The sequence below is a fragment of the Elephas maximus genome, chromosome 23, assembly GCF_024166365.1.
Source record: "Elephas maximus indicus isolate mEleMax1 chromosome 23, mEleMax1 primary haplotype, whole genome shotgun sequence".
In the NCBI taxonomy this organism is placed as follows: Eukaryota; Metazoa; Chordata; class Mammalia; order Proboscidea; family Elephantidae; genus Elephas; species Elephas maximus.
Window position 1 is genome coordinate 61964999 of NC_064841.1, and position 19368 is coordinate 61984366.

The 19368-nt window shown below is 43.6% G+C and overlaps 1 protein-coding gene across 8 annotated transcripts in view; it reads left to right on the forward strand.

The window, feature by feature from the left end:
• Positions 1–19368, forward strand: part of MTUS2 (microtubule associated scaffold protein 2) — a 763477-nt gene that overhangs the window by 723975 nt on the left and 20134 nt on the right. The gene's annotated exons all lie outside the window — the stretch shown is intronic.

The following is a 19368-nucleotide window of genomic DNA, read 5'->3' on the forward strand; positions in this document are numbered from 1 at the left end:
CAATGCGTGGCTCCCTCTTGCCCTCCCTCCCTTCAAGACTTTTCTCCAATGTCACCTTCTCGGTGAGGGCTTTCTTTCTTTCTTTTTTTTTCTTTTATTGTTAATACTGAATATACACAGTAAATCATACCCCAATTCAGCAGTTTCTACATACACAATTCAGTGATATCAATTACATTCTTCAAGTGGCGCAGCTGTTCTCACCATGCATTTCTGAGTTGTTCCTCCTCCATTAACATAAACTCACAGCCCCCTAAGGTTCCTGTCTAATCTTTCTTGTTGCTGATCCCATATGGATAGTTCTTAACAGAGCATAATGCTCAAGGTAGACATTTTTTACTAGTTATGCTAAACTACTGTTTGGTTTAAAGATTGCAGGGGATATTTTTGCTTTAATGTTTAAAGATTATCTCAGGGCAATAGTTTCAGGCGTTCATCCAGCCTCCATGGCTCCAGAAAATCTGGAGTTTATGAGAAGCTGAAATTCTATTCTGCATTTTCCCCCTTTTGATCAGGATTCTTCTATAGAATCTTTGATCAAAAATGTTTAGTAATAGTAGCCGGGCACCATCCAGTTCTTCTGGTCTCATGGCAAAGGAGGCAGTTGTTCATGGAGACAACTAGCCACACATTCCATATCCTCCTCTTTTTCCTGACTCGCCTTCTTCTTCTGTTGCTCCAGGTGAATACAGTGAATCTTTTCTTTTTTTTTTCTTTATCTAAAACTCCTCCCACCACAACATACTCACTTCAGGTGGTACTAACTGCAGTTCCAGTCCACCCAGAGGTGCCTTGGAAGAAAGGACTGGCAACCTACTTCTGAAAAGTCAGCCACTGAAAACCCTGTGGAGCACAGTTCTACTGTGACACATATGGGGTTGCCATGAGTCAAAATTGACTCCACAATTTGTTTTTTTTGTTTTGTTTTGTTTCTCCGGGGGGTGGGTAATATCACTAACATTCTGTAAATTTGGCTTTTACATCTTTTCTTTTTTAATTGTGCTTTAGGCAAAAATTTACAGCTCAAGTTAGTTTCTCATACAAAAATTTATACACATACTGTTTTGCAACCCTAGTTGCTCTCCCTATAATGTGACAGCACACTCTCCCTTTCCACCCTGGGTTTCCCGTGTCCATTCAACCATCCTATCCCTTTCTGACTTCTCATCCCTCCTCCCGACAGGAGCTTCCCATTTAGTCTCACGTATCTACTTGAATCTACTTGAATTAAGAAACACACTCTTCACGTGTATTATTTTATGTTTTAAAGTCCAGTCTAATCTTTGTTTGAAGAGTTAGCTTCGGGAGTGGTTGTAGTTCTGAGTTAACAGAGGCTGGGGGTCATGTCTTCTGGGGTTCCTCTAGTCTCAGTCAGACCATTTAAGTCTGGTCTTTTTACATGAAAAGGAGTTCTGCACTGTACTTTTCTCTGCGCCATCAGGGACTCTCTGTTGTGTTCCCTGTCAAGGCACTCATTGGTAGCAGCCGGGCACCATCTAGTTCTTCTGGTCTCAGGCTGATGGAGTCTCTGGTTTTATGTGGCCCTTATGTCTCTTGGGCTAATATTTTTCTTATGTCTTTGGTATTCTTCATTCTCTTTTGCTCCAGGTGGGTTGGAACCAATTGATGGCCACTCGCAAGCTTTTAAGACCCTAGACGCCACTCACCAAAGTGTGACGCAGAACATTTTCTTAATAAATTTTGTTACGCCAGTTGACCCAGATGGGCCCTGAAACCATGGTCCCCAGGCCCCAACCCCTGCTATACTACCCCTCAAAGTATTTGGCTGTGTTCAGGAAACTTCTCAGTTTTTGGTTTAGTCCAGTTGTACTGATTTCCCCTGTAATGTGTGTTGTCCTTCCCTTCACCTCAGCTAATTCTTGTCTACTGTCTCCCTCCCTCCCTACCCTTGTAACCATCAAAGAATGTTTTCTGTATTTAAACCTTTTCTTGAGTTCTTATAATAGTGGTCTCATATAATATTTGTCCTTTTGCCACTGCCTGATTTCACTCGGCATAATGCCTTCCAGATTCATCCATGTTGTGAGATGTTTATTTATCATGGCATAGTATTCCGTTGTGTGAATATACCATAATTTGTTTATCCATTCGTCGGTTGATGGGCACCTACGTTGCGTCCACATTTTTGCTACTGCGAACACTGCTACAGTGAACATGGGTGTGTATTTATCTGTTCGTGTGACAGCTCTTATTTCTCTAGGATATATTGCAAGGAGTGGGATTGCTGGATCTTACGGTACTTGTGTTTCTAGCTTTTTAAGAAAGTGCCAAATCAATTTACAAAGAGATTGTACCATTTTACACTCACACCAGCAATATATGTGTTCCAGTCTCTCCACAACCTCTCCAACATTTATTATTTTGTGTTTTTATATTAATGTTCTTGGGGTGAGATAGTATCTCACTGTAGTTTTCATTTGCACTTCTTTTTTTTTTTAATGGCTAGTGATCAGGAGCATTCACCTGAAGGTCTTCTCTGGTGAAGTGTCTGTTCATATCCTTTGCCCATTTTTTAACTGGGTTATTTGCTTTTTTGTTGTTGAGGTTTTGCGGTATCTTTTAGGTTTTAGAGATTAGACCCTTATCGAATATGTCTTAGCCAAAATTTTTTTCCCAGTCTTCTTACTCTTTTGGTGAGGTCTTTTGATGAGTATAAGTGTTTGATTTTTAGAAGCTCCTAGTTATCTAGTTTCTCTTCTGGTGTTTGTGCATTGTTAGTTATGTTTTGTATTAGGGCTTCTAGTGTTGTCCTTTTTTTTTCTTTCATGATCTTTATCGTTTTGGATTTTATATTCAGGTCTTTGATCCATTTGAGTTAGTTTTTGTACATAGTGTGAGATATGGGTCTTGTTTCATTTTTTCACAGATTGATATCCAGTTATGCCAGCACCATTTCTTAAAGAGACTTTTAAGGACTTTAGGTCCTTGGTCAAAAGCAGCTGCTCATAGGTGAATGAATTTACATCTGGATTCTCAATTCTATTCCATCGATCTATGTATCTGTTGTACCAGTACCAGGTTGTTCTGACTACTGTGACGGTATAGTAGGTTCTAAAATCAGGTAGTGTGAGGCCTCCCACTTTGTTCTTCTTCTTCAGTAATGCTTTGCTTATCTTGGTCTTCTTCCCTTTCCATAGGAAGTTGGTGGTTTGTTTCTCCATCTTGTTAAAAAATGTCATTGGAATTTGGATCGGAAATGCATTGTATCTGTAGATCACTTTGGGTAGAATTGGCATTTTCACAGTGTTGAGTCTTCCTATCCTTGATCAAGGTATGTTTTTCCACTTATTTAGGTCTCTTTTGGTTTCTTGCAGTAGTGTCTTGTAATTTTCTTTGTATAGGTCTTTTACCTCTCTGGTTAGATTTATTCCTAAGTATTATCTTCTTGGGGGCTATTGTAAATGGTATTGATTTGGTGATTTCCCCTTCAAAGTTCTTTGTTGGTATAGAGCAATCCAACTGATTTTTGTATGTTTATCTTGAATCCTGATTCTTTGCTGGAATCTTCTATTAGTTCTGGTAGTTTTCTTGTGGATTCTTTGGGGGTTTTCTGTGTATAAGATCAAATCATCTGCAAATAGGGATACTTTTACTTCTTCCTTACTAATTTGGATGCCCTTTATTTCTTTTTCTTGCCTTATTGCTCTGGCTAGGATCTCCAGCACAGTGTTGAATAAGAGTGGTAATAAAGGGCATCCTTTTCTGGTTGCTGTTCTCAGACTCTCTCCATTTAGGATGATGTTGGCTGTTGGCTTTGTATAAATGCCCTTTATTATTGTTGTTCTGGTTGTGGTTGGTTCCAACTCATAGCGACCTTAAGCACAACAGGGCAAAACACTGCCTAGTCCTGCATCATCCTCACAATTGTTGCTATGCTTGTGCCCATTGTTGCTGCCACTGTGTCAATCCATCTCATTGAGGGTCTTCCTCTTTTCCACTGACCCTTCACTTACCAAGCATGATGTCCTCCAGGGACTGATCCCTACTGATAACATGTCCAAAGTATGTGAGACTTAGTCCTGTCACCCTTGCTTCTAAGGAGCATTCTGGTTGTACTTTTTCCAGGATAGATTTGTTCTTTCTTTTGGCAGTCCATGGTACATTCAACATTCATTGTTCCGCTTTCGCATGCATATTAGGCAATTGAAAACACCATGGCTTGGGTCAGGTGCACCTTAGTCCTCAAGGTGACATTTTCACTTTTCAACACTTTAAAGATGTATTTTGCAGCCAATTTGCCCAATGCAATGTATCTTTTTATTTCTTGACTGTTGTTTCCATGAGTGTTGATTGTGGATCCAGGTAAAGTGAAATCCTTAACAACTTCAGTCTTTTCTCCATTTATCATCATGCTGCTTATTGGTTCAGTTGTGAGGAGTTTTGTTTTCCTTATGTTGAGGTGTAACCCATACTGAAGGTTGTAGTCTTTTATCTTCATCAGTAAGTGCTTCAAGTCCTCTTCACTTTCAGCAAGCAAGGTTGTGTCATCTGCATAATGCAGGTTATTAATGAGTCTTCCTCCAGTGCCGATGCCCCATTCTTCATATAGTCCAGCTTCTCAGATTATTTGCTCAGCATACAGGTGGAATAGGTATGGTGAAAGGATACAACCCTGATGCACACTTTTCTAACTTTAAACCACTCAGAGTATCCCCTTGTTCTGTTCAAAGGACTGCTTCTTGATCTATATACAGGTTCCTCATGAGCACAATTAAGTGTTCCAGAATTCTCATTCTCTGCAACGTTATCCATAATTTGTTATGATCCACACAGTCAAATGCCTTAACGTAGTCAGTAAAACTATAACACAGATAAGCATCGTTCTGATATTCCCTGCTTTCAGCCCTTTATTACTTTGAGAAATTTCCCTTCTATGCCTATTTTGCTGAGAGTTTTTATTGTGAATGGGTGTTGGACTTTCTCAAATGCCTTTTCTGCATCAGTTGATAAGATCACATGGTTCTTATCTTTTTTTTATTTATTTACATGATAGATTACATTGTTGTTTTTCTAACATTGAGCCATACCTGCATATCTGGTATGAATCCCACTTGGTCATGGCAAATTATGTTGTTTTATTCTATTGGCTAGAATTTTATTGAGGATTTTTGTGTCTGTGTTCACGAGGGATATTGGTCTGTAATTTTTTTTTTTTTTTTTTGTGGTGTCTTTATCTGATTTTGGTATCAGGGTTATGCTGGCTTCATAGAATGCATTTGGGAGTATTCCGTCCTTTTCTATGCTTTTAAATACCTTTAGTAGCCGTGGTGTTAACGCTTCTCTGAAAGTTTGGTAGAAGTCTCCAGCGAAGCCATCAGGGCCAGGGCTTTTTTTGTTGGGAGTTTAAATTATCTCTTCTTTTGTTATAGGTTTATTTAGTTGTTCTACCTTTGTTTGTGTTAGCTTAGGTAGGTAGTAAGTTTCTAGAAATTTGTCCGTTTCCTCTAGGTTTTCAAATTTGTTGGAGTGTAATTTTTTTTAGTATTCTGTTATAATTCTTTAAATTTCAGTTGGGTCTGTTGTAATATCACCCATCTCATTTCTTTTTCTAGTTATTTACTTCCTCTCCTGTTTGTCTTTTGCCAGTTTGGCCAAGGATTTATCGACATTGTTGATCTTTTCAAAGAACCAGTTTTGGTCTTGTTAACTCTTTCAATTGTTTTTCTATTCTCTGTTTCATTTAATTTTGCTCTAATTTTTATTATTTCCTTTCTTCTGGTGCCTGTGGGCTTCTTTTGCTGCTCTCTTTCTATTTGTTTGAGTTATAGGGTTAATCTTTTGAGTTTGGCCCTTTGTTCCTTTTGGATGTGTGCATTTATTGTTATAAATTGACCCCTGAGCGCTGCTTTTGCTGTGTCCCAAAGGTTCTGGTAGGATGTGTTTTCATTCTCATTTGATTCTGTGAATTTCTTTATTCCGTCCTTAATTTTTTTATAACCCAGTAGTTTTGTGCAAGGTGTTGTTCAGTTTCCATATATTTGATTTTCTTTCCTTGGTTTTTCTGTTACTGATTTCTGTTTTTTTGGCTTTATGGTCAGAAAAGATACTTTGTAATATTTCAGTGTTTTGGATTCTGTTAAGGCCTGCTTTGTGGCCTAATATGTGGTCTATTATGGGGAGTGTTCCATGTGCATTGGAAAAGAAAGTATACTTGGCTGCTGTTAATTGGAGTGTTCTATGTATGTCTGTGAGATCAAGTTGGTTGATTGTGGCACTTAGATCTTCTGTGTCTTTATTGAGCTTCCTTCTGGATGTTCTGTCCTTCACCGAAAGTGGTGTGTTGAAGTCTCCTACTATTATTATGGAACTGTCTAGTTCTCTTTTCAATGCTGTTAGAGTTTGTTTTATGTACCTTGGAGTTCTGTCACTGGGTGCACAAATATTTATTATGGTTCTGTTCTCCTGGCGTATTGACCCTTTAATCATTATATACTGTCCTTCCTTATCCTTTGTGAAGGATTTTGCTTTAAAGTCTATTTTGTCAGAGATTAATATTGCCACTCCTGCTCGTTTTTGATTGTTGTTTGCTTGATATATTTTTTCACATCCTTTGAGTTTTAGTTTTAGTTCTAAGGTGTGTCTCTTGTAGGCAGCATATAGGTGGATCATGTTTTTTTAATCCATTCTGCCACTCTCTATATTGGTGCATTTAGTCCATTTACATTCAGTGTAATTATCGACAGGTATGAGTTTAGTGCTGCCATTTTGATGTATTTTTTTGTGTGTTGTTGAAGTTTGTTCCACTTAATTTTCTATGCCGAGTCATTTTTCTTCATATATTTTCTTTTCATCTTTTTCACTGTTGTTGATTTTGTATTTGCTGAGTCTTTATGTTTTTCTTCTTTTTTATTTTGCTGTGTAGGATTGTTAGTTTCCTTTGTGGTTACCTTAATATTCACCTCTATTTTTATAAGTTTAAACCAATCTTTTATTTCTTTATATCGCCTTAACTTCCTCTCCATGTGAAAATTCTATGACTACATTACTTAGTGCCTCTTTTTTCTTTTAGTGTTGTCATCTTTTACATACTGACATCTTTGTTTCCCTATTTTCAGTATTTTAGGTTTGATTTATTTTTGTGACTTCCTTGGCTGGGATGATATCTGGTTGTTCTGTCCTGTGTTCTAGTCTTGGGTTGTTATCTGATGTTATTGATTTTCTAACTGGAGGACTCCTTTTAGTATTTTTTGTAATTTTGGTTTGGTTTTAATAAATTTCCTAAACTTCTGTTTATCTGGAAATGCCCTAATTTTGCCATCATATTTGAGAGACAGTTTTGCTGAGTATATAATTCTTGGCTGGCAATTTTTTTCCTTCAAGGCTTTATATATGTCAGCCCATTGCCCCCTTGCATGCATAGTTTCTGCTGAGTAGCCAGAGCTCAGTCTTATTGACTGTGCTTTGTAGGCGACTTTTCATTTATCCCTAGCTGTTCTTAAGATTCTGCCTTTATCTTTGGTTTTGACAAGTTTGATTATAATATGTCTTGGTGACTTTCTTTTGGAATTTACCCTGTGTGGGGGTTCGATGAGCTTCTTAGATAGATATCTTCTCATCTTTCATGATATTAGGCCACGTGCTCCAGCCAATACAGCCTCTAGGCCACCGGCAGTTCAGCTCTGGCACATCCGAGCTGCTTCTGAACTGTCTCTTCCTTCCCCTGCTGCCCAGTCTGACTCCTCAACTTTAACTTTGATACTTAGGGCTCCTAGATTGTCATATATAATTGATTCAGTTGTTTTTTTCAGGTCTTTGTTGTAAGAGGAACCACAGGAAGCATCTGACTACTCCCCCATCTGGGCCCTGCTTCCACTTTTATATCTTATTTATTGTCTGTGTTCCATGAAGGTTGTTGTTGGGTGCTATCAAGTTGATTTTAACTCATAGCGACCCCAGAGTTCAACTGCCCCATAGGTTTCCTAGGCTGTAATCTTTACGGGAGCAGATCAACAGGTCTTTCTTCCACAGGAGCTAGTGAGTTTGAATCGCCAGCCTTTCAGTCAGCAGCAGAGCACTTAACCATTGCACCACCAGGGCTCCTTTCCATAAGGGTAGAGATAATAATGAGCAAATACATATCTAGCACTTGTTATGCACCAAGCACTGCTCTAAGGGCTTTATATGTACTGACTCACTTAATCCTCACAATAACCCTGTGAGGTGGGTACCATTATTATCATCATCTTACAGATGAGAAGACCAAGATCCAGAGGTTAAATAACTTGCCACAATGTATAGAGCTAATCAGGGTAAAGCCAGGATTGAACCCATGCTGGCTCAAGAGTCTACACTCTCAACTGCTAAATTATAATTGTCTGCTGGGTTTACTGCTATATTTTTGGTATCTAGAACCATGCCTCTAAAGAGTAAGCCTTCAATATTTATTTGTTGAATGAAAGAATGAATGCCTCCAGTCAGCTTTTAGGCCAGTGGTCTTACTAGAGACAGAAAATCGTTCATGAAATAGCTAGAGATTATTCCAAGGTAGGATACCCTGGTGGTATAGTGGTTAAGTGCTACGGCTGCTAACCAAAATGTCAGCAGTTCAAATCCACCAGGTGCTCCTTGGAAGCTCTCTGGAGCAGTTCTACTGTGTCCTATAGGGTCGCTATGAGTTGGACTCGACTCAACAGCAAGGTGTTTTTGGAAGCCCTGGTGGCATAGTCATTAAGAGCTATGGCTGCTAACCAAAAGATCAGCAGTTCAAATCCACCAGGTGCTCCCTGAAAACCCTATGGGGAAATTCTCCTCTGTCCTGTAGGGTTGCTATGAATCAGAATCAACTAGACGGCAACAGGTTTGGTTTTTGGTTTTATTCTCAGGTGGGGGGCACTGGTGGTTCAGTGGTAGAATTCTCACCTACCATGTGAAAGACTCAGGTTTGATTCCCAGCCAGTGTACCTCTTGCACAGCCACCATCTGACAGTGGAGGTTTGCAGGTTGCTATGATGCTGAACAAGTTTCAGCAGAGCCTCCAGACTAAGACTGACTAGGAAGACAGGCCCGGAAATCTACTTCCAGAAATCAGTCAATGAGAACTCTGTGAATCACAACAGTCCAATCTGCAACCAGTCACGGGGATGGAGCCAGGTAGTGTTTCGTTCCCCTGCACACGGGGTCGCCATGAGTTGGGGCCAACTCAATGGCAGCTAACAACAACAATTCCCAGGTAGCATGTCAGTATGAAAGCCGGGTAGGAGCTGGTTATCCCCGCCTCATGGCCAGCTGCCCCGTCCCTTACAGCTATTAGCCGTGACATGAGTCCAGCCAAATAAGACAGTCAACCAACTGTGCTTACGTGTGAACTAGTTCTACTCCTATCTTTTCACTTCTTTCAGAGTTCCAAATCTGCAATGCATTAATCCTCACCTTCTAATTGCCTTATTATTGTACACAGCCTCTGTATTTTGTAGTTGTTGTTGGGTGCTGTCAAGTCGATTCTGAGTCATAAGTGACACCATTTGACAGAGTAGAACTGTCCTGTAGGGTTTTCTAGGCTGTAATCTTTACAGGAGCAGGTTGCCAGGTCTTCTCTCCTTTGCTGAGTGGGTTTGAACCATCGACATTTCGTTCAGCAGCCGAGTACTTAACCATTGTGCCGCCAGCGCTCCTTCTGTGTATTATACGCCTAGGTTACTGAAGACTCTTAGATTAGTGCCGAGTGGCCCTTAGTTATCATCCAGGTGGATATCTCAGACTGCAGTGCCTCCCAGAGGCTTGTGAATTGTAAGGGCCCGAGGAGGCAGTGCAGAGGAACGGTAAGTATGGCTGTTGTAATAAAAACCTCTCGTGTTACATAGCTGTATAATTTACAGACTTTGTTCTAGTCAGCTTCTCAGGTTAGTCTTTTGTCTTTCTGAGAGGTCTGCGAAAACCAGACAACACTAGGTGCTCGAGGTGGTTTAGGCTTAGAGACTGGGAAACTGAATAGGGTACAGCTACAGTTACCCACTGCTGTCGAGATTAGGGACTGAGATGCTTTCATCTTCCCATCCCCGCTCCCGCTGTCTGAGAGTTTCTCCTGTAAGAAAACATTTCTGCTGCTGTCTACAGTCACTTCTTTCACGGTCAATGTACATCACAGGAGTCTCTGGGTGATGCAAACAGTTAACCTGCTAGGCTGCTAACTGAAAGGTTGCAGCTTTGTATCCACCCAGAGGTACCTCAGAAGAAAGGCCTGGCAATCTTCTTCGCAAAAATCAGCCGTTGAAAACCCTATGAAGCACAGTTCTACACATATGTGGTCATCATGGGTTGGAGTCAACCTGATGACAAATGTTTTGGTTTTTTCTGTTATACTTCTCAAACCTGGTGCAAAGATAGCTTTTTATGTGCCCTTGTGTCCCTGAGTTATTCATACCCAATTTTTTGCAGAGAGTATGTTTATACCCATATTTACCAAAAGACTTCTGGCCCAAAGCTCTGGGGCAGTTGAGAAGATACCAAGAAGGGAAGAGCAAGGACAGGAGGTATAGAGAGTAGGGGGCATGCTCACTGGTGGTGCTGTCTGGGGAAACCACGGAGTGGAGGCCACCGCTAGCGTGGAGCACTGGTCCCTGGGTCCAGACGCCTTGCTAAGACTACACCGGTATAGAATCACATGCTGAGATGTGTTCTGGAAGGGAATTAAAGAAAAGAAGCCCCTGGATTTTCCACTTGAGGATGAGTTACATTTAATTTGTTTTTGTTGGGTGCCATCAAGGCTTTTTCAACTCATATGACCCATGTGACACAGTAGAACTTCCCCATAGGGCTTCCTAGGCTGTAATCTTTATGGGAGCAGATTGCCAGGCCTTTTCTCCTGAGGAGCCACTGGTGGGTTTGAACTGTCGACCTTTTGGCTAGCAGCCGAGGGCTTAACCATTGCACAACCAGAGCTACTGCATCGCATGCTCAAGTTGCCTTAAAGGCTGTTTCCAGATTCCAAGTAGCCACCAGAGCACTGAAATGAGAATTCCACGCAATGGTGTTATATCCATGGGCGTTACATCCATTTAGCTGGATCCATTCGTACATACGAGACATGAACACGGTGTTGACAGCAGTGAAAGCCGTTGTAATTACTCACAGACAACAGTGTGCAGCAGGAAAAGTTCCATCCCGAGTGGCCCTCCCTGGCTCAAAAGCCGTCCGGGCCGGCGGGATGGAAAACTTCCACGGTGGCCCCTTCCCTTGCACCGTGGACAAAGGGCCTTGGGGCTCTTCCGCCACTGGTTTTATATTCCAGGGGTTGTGTATTTTGCCGCACAGAGTGCAATGCAAGTTTTCCTGTCTGATCGCCTGAAGAAGGGGGTAGTCAGACATGGGGGCACCAGCCCGGAATTCTATGTCTTTAGCCCTGCTAGCCCTGCTGCTTATTTAGACAAACCATTAGGCTTCGGAGGGGGAGGTGCAGTGGTTGGTTCAGAAGCCCAAAGAGGCTAGCAATTGAGGGGATGGGAAGGAACGGGGAGCAATTAGGGTGTTTGGGCCATCTGAAAGATGCCTCCTCTCAGCTATGTGTGTATATTTAAAAAGGGCTCCGTTTTATTAGTGCTCTCAGTTCTGTTCTTCTTGATCCTTTATGATAGACAGTGATTGTGTATTCACTCGTGTGTGTGTGTATGCCCACGGTATAAAGGCCCTGTGATCGTCAGGGCACTGCAGGCAATACCAGCACGTGTAAAATACGGGCCTGCATAGCCCACAGCCTTGGCTCTGGGTCAGGGGGAAGGCCTGAGACAAGCACCCAAGTACCCAGTGAGAAGCACAGGACGAAGAGGGTGCGCGAGGCTTTATTCCAGCTGTGAGGATATAAGGGTAGGCTTTGTGGCGAGAAGAGTGTTTGAATACTTTGCACTTAAGTATTTCCTGTAGAAACCCGCTGGTGGGGGCGGCTCGGTGATCTGCCTGTGCTCCAGCAGCTGAGGGCTGGCGGTTTTCCTGACTTCAGCTTCTCCAGCAGGGAGCATGCAGGAAATGAGAAAGAAAATGGCTTTCAAACCAGCCCAATGTTCTAATTTCCAGCTAGAGTAAATGCTAATTTGTTTAGTGGGAGAGAAGATGCAAGTGGATGCTGAAGCAAGCTAAGAGCTCGGCTGCTAACCAAAAGGTCGACAGTTCAAATCCACCAGCCGCTCCTTGGAAACTCTACGGGGCATTTCTACTGTGTCCTGTAGGGTCACCATAAGTCAGAATCGAGTTGATGGCAACAGGTTTGGTTCTGGGTTTTTGTTTTTTTGGTGGTGCAAGTGGTTTTTGATCAGCTGCTAACCTAAAGGTCAGTGGTTTGAACCCATCAGCAGCTCCACGGAAGAGAGGCCTGGTGAACTGCTTCTGTAAAAAAATTGCAGCCAAGAAAACTCTCTGGGGCAGTTCTACTCTGTGATACATGGGGTCACTGTGAATTGGGGGTGGATTTGACAGCAGCTAACACCAACAACAAAGGTTTTAATCATCCATGCCAGACTCTCCACACCTGGGGCTTCCTTATCAGGGATAATCAGATTTGGCAAAGCTAATTTCATGGATCGTTCCATTTCTGTCCTTCTTTGGCCTTACAAACCGAGATTAGCCAAGCTGGGTGCACCTCAAGGCCCCAGACCCACCAGCAGTGAGGAGGCGGCTTCCATCCTAACATGTAGGATATTCTGAGGCTTCAAGTCTCAGCCAACTCCTGAAAGTGGGCCACACTTGCTAAGGCAAGATGGCCTCTGGCTTCACTGCAGGATTCCTCTGTATGACAATACCAGTCGACTTTCCTTCATCCGCTCACTCAAGGGCAAAGGCTGCCTCTCTTTCCATGGTCTCTACTCGGGTTACCCATGGAAGCCTTAGGGAACTTCTGGAAAAACACCCATTCTCATCCCCTCAGACCCAGGTGCCATTTAGTGGACTCATGGTGACCCCATGCGTGTCAGAGTAGAAAGAACTGTGCTCCATGGGGTTTTCAATGGCTGATTTTTCTGAAGGAGATCACCAATCTTTCTTCCAGAGAGCCTGTGAATAGACTAGAATCCCCTGTGTTTTGGTTAGCAGCCAAGCACTTATTCATTTGTACTACCACCCAGGGACTCTATCCTGATCCTCACCCCACATTGATTGACTCAGAATCTCTGTGGGTGGGGCCTGACCTTGGGTCATTTTAAAAAGCTCCCTGCGGGATCCCTGTGAAGTTGTGTGCAGCTTTGTGCAGGACCTTGTTCTTCAGCCCTCAGGCCCTGATTAGGGGGCAGGAGCAGATAGGATGGCCTCACTGAGGCATTGCCTCTTGACTTTCTTAAGTGAGTTTAAAGATAGGGTATAAGTTTTATTTTAAAAGGATAATTTATTCCAAGGTACAACAATTGGTCTCTATTTGCCTGGAGAGACAGAGGAAGACAGAAAGTTAGGAATAGGAGGAATGAATGTGTGGCTAACAGCTTCCATGAGCAAACTGCCTCCCTTGCCATGAGACCAGAAGGACTGAACAGTGCTGGCTACCGTTGCTGAGTATTTTGATCAAAGATTCTATAGCTGAATCCTGATCAAAAGGGGGAAAATGTAGAACAGAATTTCAAATTCTCCTGGGATCTAGATTTTCTGGAGCCATGGAGGCTGGATGAACCCCTGAAACTATTGCCCTGAGATAATCTTTAAACCTTAAACCAAAAATATCCCCTGAAGTCTTCTTTAAACCAAACAACAGTTTAGCTTAACTAGTAAAGAATGTGTCTACCTTGAGCATTGTACTCTTTTAAGAACTATCCATATGGGATCGAATTGACAAGAGCAACTCAAAAGATTAGACAGGAACCTTAGGGGGCAGTAAGTGTGTGTTAATGGGGGAGGAACAACTCAGAAAAGGCAGGTGAGAATGGTTGCACAACTCCAAGAATATAATCAATGTCACTGAATTATACATGCGAAAGGGTTGAATTGGTGTATGTTCTGTGTATATTCTCAACAACAACAAAAAATGATTAAAAAATTTTAAATCATATGATTATAAAGATCTTTAGTCAAAGTCAGCTGTCACTCAATGGCTGCACATTAATAGGAGCCAAATTGCCACAGTGTTCCTGTTCCCAAAGCACAAACAGCTTTTCAGTGTAAAAGCACAGGCTTTTCCCTTCTTGCCCGGAACACAGTTCTCACAGTCAGTTCCTTCTCTGCCTAGCTTCCAGTTCTCCTTTCTGGGCTGCCTTTGGCTGTTCCCCAACATGCTCAGCCACAGAGCCTGGTAGGTGTTTAGTGACCAGACTGGTGACCTTTAACTCCATTCCTCTGACACTTCAAGGAGCCCTGGTGGTGCAGTGCTTAAGTACTCGGCTGCTAACTAAACGGCCAGCGGTTGGAATCTACCCAGCAGCTACACGAGAGAAAAACCTGGCGATCTAGGAAACCCTATGGGACAGTCCTACTCTGTCACATGGGGTTGCTATGAGTCAGAATCGACTCTGCAACACCTGACAACAACAAGGCCCTTTGGCAGTTCGTCTTACTCCATGACTTGCCCTAAAGGGTGACACGTTCCGAGATTCATCGTGGGTTCTGCCCGGTGACATCTCAGCCGTGTTCCACGTTGGGAGTTTACGTGTGCTTTGTCTCCAGGCCACACTTGATCCCCTTTCCTAAAGAAATTGCCCCTTTAGACTGCCTGGTGGGAACAGCATGCCCAAGGTCCCTCAGCGTGGACAGAGACCACCTTGTCCATTATCCTGCACTGCAGGCTCACAGCCGAATGCCCCAGAAAGCTCACTCCTGCTAATCAGATAGAATGAGACCCTGCAGGGCCCTCAGCCTCCCAGCATCAGAGCCCTCCCCCTGCCCCATCACAGCCAGAGTCTCTACAGATGAAAGTCTCTTTAAACACCTGCCCCCTTGGTTGGCTGCAGTTCAGTACCAGCTGCCATTGGGTCGACTCCGACTCCTGGTGACCCCATGTGCATCAGAGCAGAACTGTGCTTCACGGGGTTTTCAACAGCTGACTTTTCAGAAGTAGATTGCCAGGCCTCTCTTTGGAGGCACCTCCAGGTGGACTTGTACCTCCATTAGCGGCCAATTGTGTTAATTGTTTGTGCCTCCCAGGGACTCCAAAAACCAGCTGCCATTGAGTCGACTCCGACTCCTGGTGACCCCATGTGTGTCAGAGTAGAACTGTGCACCAAAGGGTTTCCAATGGCGGATCTCTTGGAAGTAGATCACCAGGCCTTCCAAGGTTCCCCTGGGTGGACTTAAACCTCCAGCCTGTTGGTTAGCAGCAGAGTGTGTTAACCTTTTGACCACCCCTATGGGCTGCAGAGCGGCAAAGAGTGCACCCCAGAATGGGATGAAGTAGGACTGGAAGCTTTGGCATGACTAGTGGCCTGCTCCATGTCTATATCGAGGGTATTATAGCAGGGACAGGAAGAAAAGAGGGTCTCCTTGTCTAGATGGAAGGCATGAGGAAAGATGGAGGAGAGGAAGCAAGGGTGGCTCCCCTCTATCCCATCAAATAGGATTATGCATCTGGGATGGGGTAAATGAGAATTTAATCCGATTGGGGTGTAATGAGCGAAGCCGAGACAATATAAAGCACGTATTTCTTCCTTCTAAATCTATGTCTTCTCTAAGTGAATTGCTACAATCCCAGATAATTGCATTTTGCAAACGGCTGAATGAAGGACACCCCACAGCTCTGTTCTTACCCATGGAGAACATGGCTGTCCACCCGTCTGCTCTGTGGTGGCAAAGCCCAGCTGAGCTGCAAGCAGCTGTGGAAATGGGAGCATTTCAGAGGGAACAGCTGCTGTCCCAGACAACCGTGATGGCCCTATATGGCAGATGGACAGACCTCTCGCTCACTTAGGCTGGGACTCTGTCTAAATCCTCTCCCGTGCCATCGGAATATTCCAAGGTCTCTCAGGCTGAGAATTCTTATTGTCGTGGGGTAGTGTCGAGTCAGTTCTGACTCATAGTGATCTCATGTGACTGAGTAGAGCTGCCCCATAGGGTTTCCTAGGTTGTAGCCTTTATGGTAGCAGATCACCGGGTCTTTCTCCTGTAGAGCCAATGAATGGGTTCGAACTGCTTTTGGTTAGCACCACCAAGGAGTTCTAAAAAAAAAAAACAAGTTGCTGTTGAGTAATTCCCACTGATGGTGATCGTATAGGACAGGGTAGAACTGCCCCCATGGAGTTCCCAACAGGGCTTCAAACTGGTTTATCACCAACAAAATGAAATTGGGACAGACTTGAATTTTTTAAATTTGGGTGAAGTGAAATGGGAAAAATTAGGGGTCTAAACTTTGGAATGGGAGACTCGGAAGAGGCATAGTGAGCCCTTTCAGGAGCTTGATGGTGGAATTGAATTATTGCCAGGGCTGTGGAGTGTGACACACATTCAAAGTGGCACGGTCGGCTGCCATCTTCGAGTGGAACACTGTTGTTTCTGACTCTGCCAGTCAAGAGATTTGGTTGCTATGCAGCATGCACGCTGCCCTTACTTCCTAAGCAGATTAATTTTCTAGCAGGGCTTCGACCCTCAATTTTTCCATTCCACTTATCATTCTGCTTCACCCACATTTTAGAAATTTGGGTCCATTCAGGTTTTGCCTTGTTGACCATGACTGAACCAGGCAGTACCAATTCAAAGCCCTGGTTTCCAAGGTTATAATCTCTACTGAGCAGATCACCAGGTCTTTTCTCCCATGGAGCTGCTGGTGGGTTTGAACGATTGACCTTTTGAGCTCTTAACCACTGCACCACCAGTGCTCCTTCAGGGATTTCTTACTGGCTGCTTATTTGCATGTGAGCCCCTGCTCTAGAAGGAAGCCAGGAGCCATGGGAGGGGAAGCCATGGGAGGAATACCACGACAAGGAAGAGGATGGCCAAAAGTGGACAGCCACTTCCTCACTGAGGAAAGCTTTACAAAACTTAAAGATGTATAGAAACGTACACGGCTGTTCATGACCTCTACTGGTTTTCTTCCAAGTGTACTGGACAGTTCTCTAACTCCAGATGGCCTTTCAGAGTTAGGAGGTCAATACTTCATTTATAAAAGAGCCTCTGAGAGGCTGTAATGGATTTATCATGCCCTTACACACACACACACAGCTGCTGTGGATTCGACACCAACTCAGGGCAACCCCGTGTGTGTCAGAGCAGAACTGTGCTCCGTAGGGTTTTCAATGGCTAATTTTTCAGAAGTAAATCACAAGGCCTTTCTTCCATCTTCCAAGGTACCTCTGGGTGGACTCGAACCTTTCCGTTAGTAGCCAAGCACTTAACTGTTTCTGCATCCAAGGACTCCTTGTCGTGTCTTTGTCAAGCCCATTGCTGTCGAGTCAAGTCTGACTCATGGTGACCCTATAGGACGGAGCTGAACTGCCCCACAGGGTGTCCAAGAAGCAGTGGTGGATTCCAACTGCCAGCCTTTTGGTTAGCAGCCGAACGCTTAACCACTGCGCCACCGGGGTGGGGAGAATCATGCCCTTACATCCTCCTCAATATACTGGGATGGCATTCCATCACCACTAAATCAAGCCACGCCTTCCAACAAACGAGAAGCTTAGTCTTTTCACCCATCTCTGTTTTCTGGAACCACCCCTAGTAAGCGCCTGATAAATTAGAATCGTGCCAAGGACTGGTGGAAAATTTTTCATTATCCAGAACTATGCAATATACATGCAGGTAGCGTCTGGGTACTTGTGCTAACAACAGTGTCTGCAGAGTTAACTGACATACATAATGGAGGAGGAAGAAAGGATATTTCCTTTTTCTTGCCAGCAATTTATTTTTCCACTAGGCTGAAAAGGCTTTGGACAAAGAGTCCATAAAAGCCTCCTATAAACAGGAATCGGACAATTAAATACTTCGTCATCAGCCTTGCTGTAGAGGGGATTGCAGAGTGGATCTGAGCCTCAAATAAAATATTGTTTAATCAAGACTAGCCAGTAAATAAACGTGAATCATGGCATGTGCCCATTTTCACAGTTGAGAAGCAGCTTTCCTACCTGACACCGTCGGCTTCTCTGTTCGCTTCACCCAGTAATATTTCTATTTCAGTGAATAGAGGTCTCATTCCATGTAGGAGGGAAAGTCAGGAAATATTTCCCATGAATGGCCATCTGTTCTCGTTATTTGGTACCATCGAATCCATTCCGACTCATAGTGACGCTATAGAAAAGAATAGAATTGCCCCCTGGGGTTTCCTAGGCTGTTTTTTTTTTTTTTTTTTAAATCTTTATAGGAATAGATTGCCAGGTCTTCCTCCTGCAGAGCTGCTGGCTGAGTGGGTTAGCAGCCCAGTGCTTAACCGCTCCACCACCAGGGCTCCAAATGGGAATCTACCCCATTGGATATAAAAATGCCCTTGCATCCACTCCACTAGGGTGCTTCCTTTCAGGTTCCTGTAGGGTACCCTTCCTCCTTCCAGAGCAAAGGTCTGCCTGGAGTCATGCACCGCCCTGTTCCCAGAGAAATGAGGGGTTTGAGGAAGGGGCTGACTGTTACCAACTAAAGCAATGGATTCTTAGCTCACCCACCAAAGAGCTCCAGGTCCTGGGAACATTTTCTCGTTCGGTGTTTTGCAAAATGCAAGTTTTAACCCCTTGATAGATCATGAAATAAATTTAGTGGCTTGTCACAAGCATTTTGTAAAACAAAGCAAAATAGAATTAAAGATTTCAAATGGGATCATTGCAAGTAGTAAGGGTAAGTATCGTTTGGTGAGACCTTGCTTTCAGGGGTGCGTGTTTGCGTGTGTATGTGTGTGTTTGCCCGTGTGTGTGTGTGCATGTGTGTGTGTGTGTGTGTGTGCACTTTGTCACAATATCAGATGATACATTTGACAATGGGTCACTGACAAAGAAGTTGGAAGAACACTGTTCTGGTGGGTCCAGGAGAGGTTTACTAACATCGGGAAAGGTCATTTTACTGGTTACTCTAGGGCTTAGTCATACGTTTAAGAGTTTATCAAAACCACCTCCATCACCACCACAACAAAATGAGTAAACGTGGTGAGCAGTCAGGGTGGAAGTAGGGGAGAAATCAGGGAGCGTAAAAATGAGACCCTAAACTCTGCACTACGCAGATTAAAGTCCTGGACATGTCCTTGCAGCCATGGGGGAGAGGATTGCATACGAGTAACCCCATCAATGGAAAAGATTCTGTTTCAGAAGGGGTCAGGCACCACCCCAGGACTTAGAGGTCGCCCTTCACAGGAAGTGCTCCGAAGCTGCATGGCTGGGAGGTCTAGTTGTCATCCGGAAGGAAAGTTTATGTGTAGGAAGCTGGTCCACCTGTGGGCGCACAGGTCTGCCAGCCTCACCTTGGCACTGGTGAGAGAGCCCAAGGTGCTGCTGGTCTCTCTTGGGGGAGGCAACAGTGGTGTTCGAGAAAGCTTCA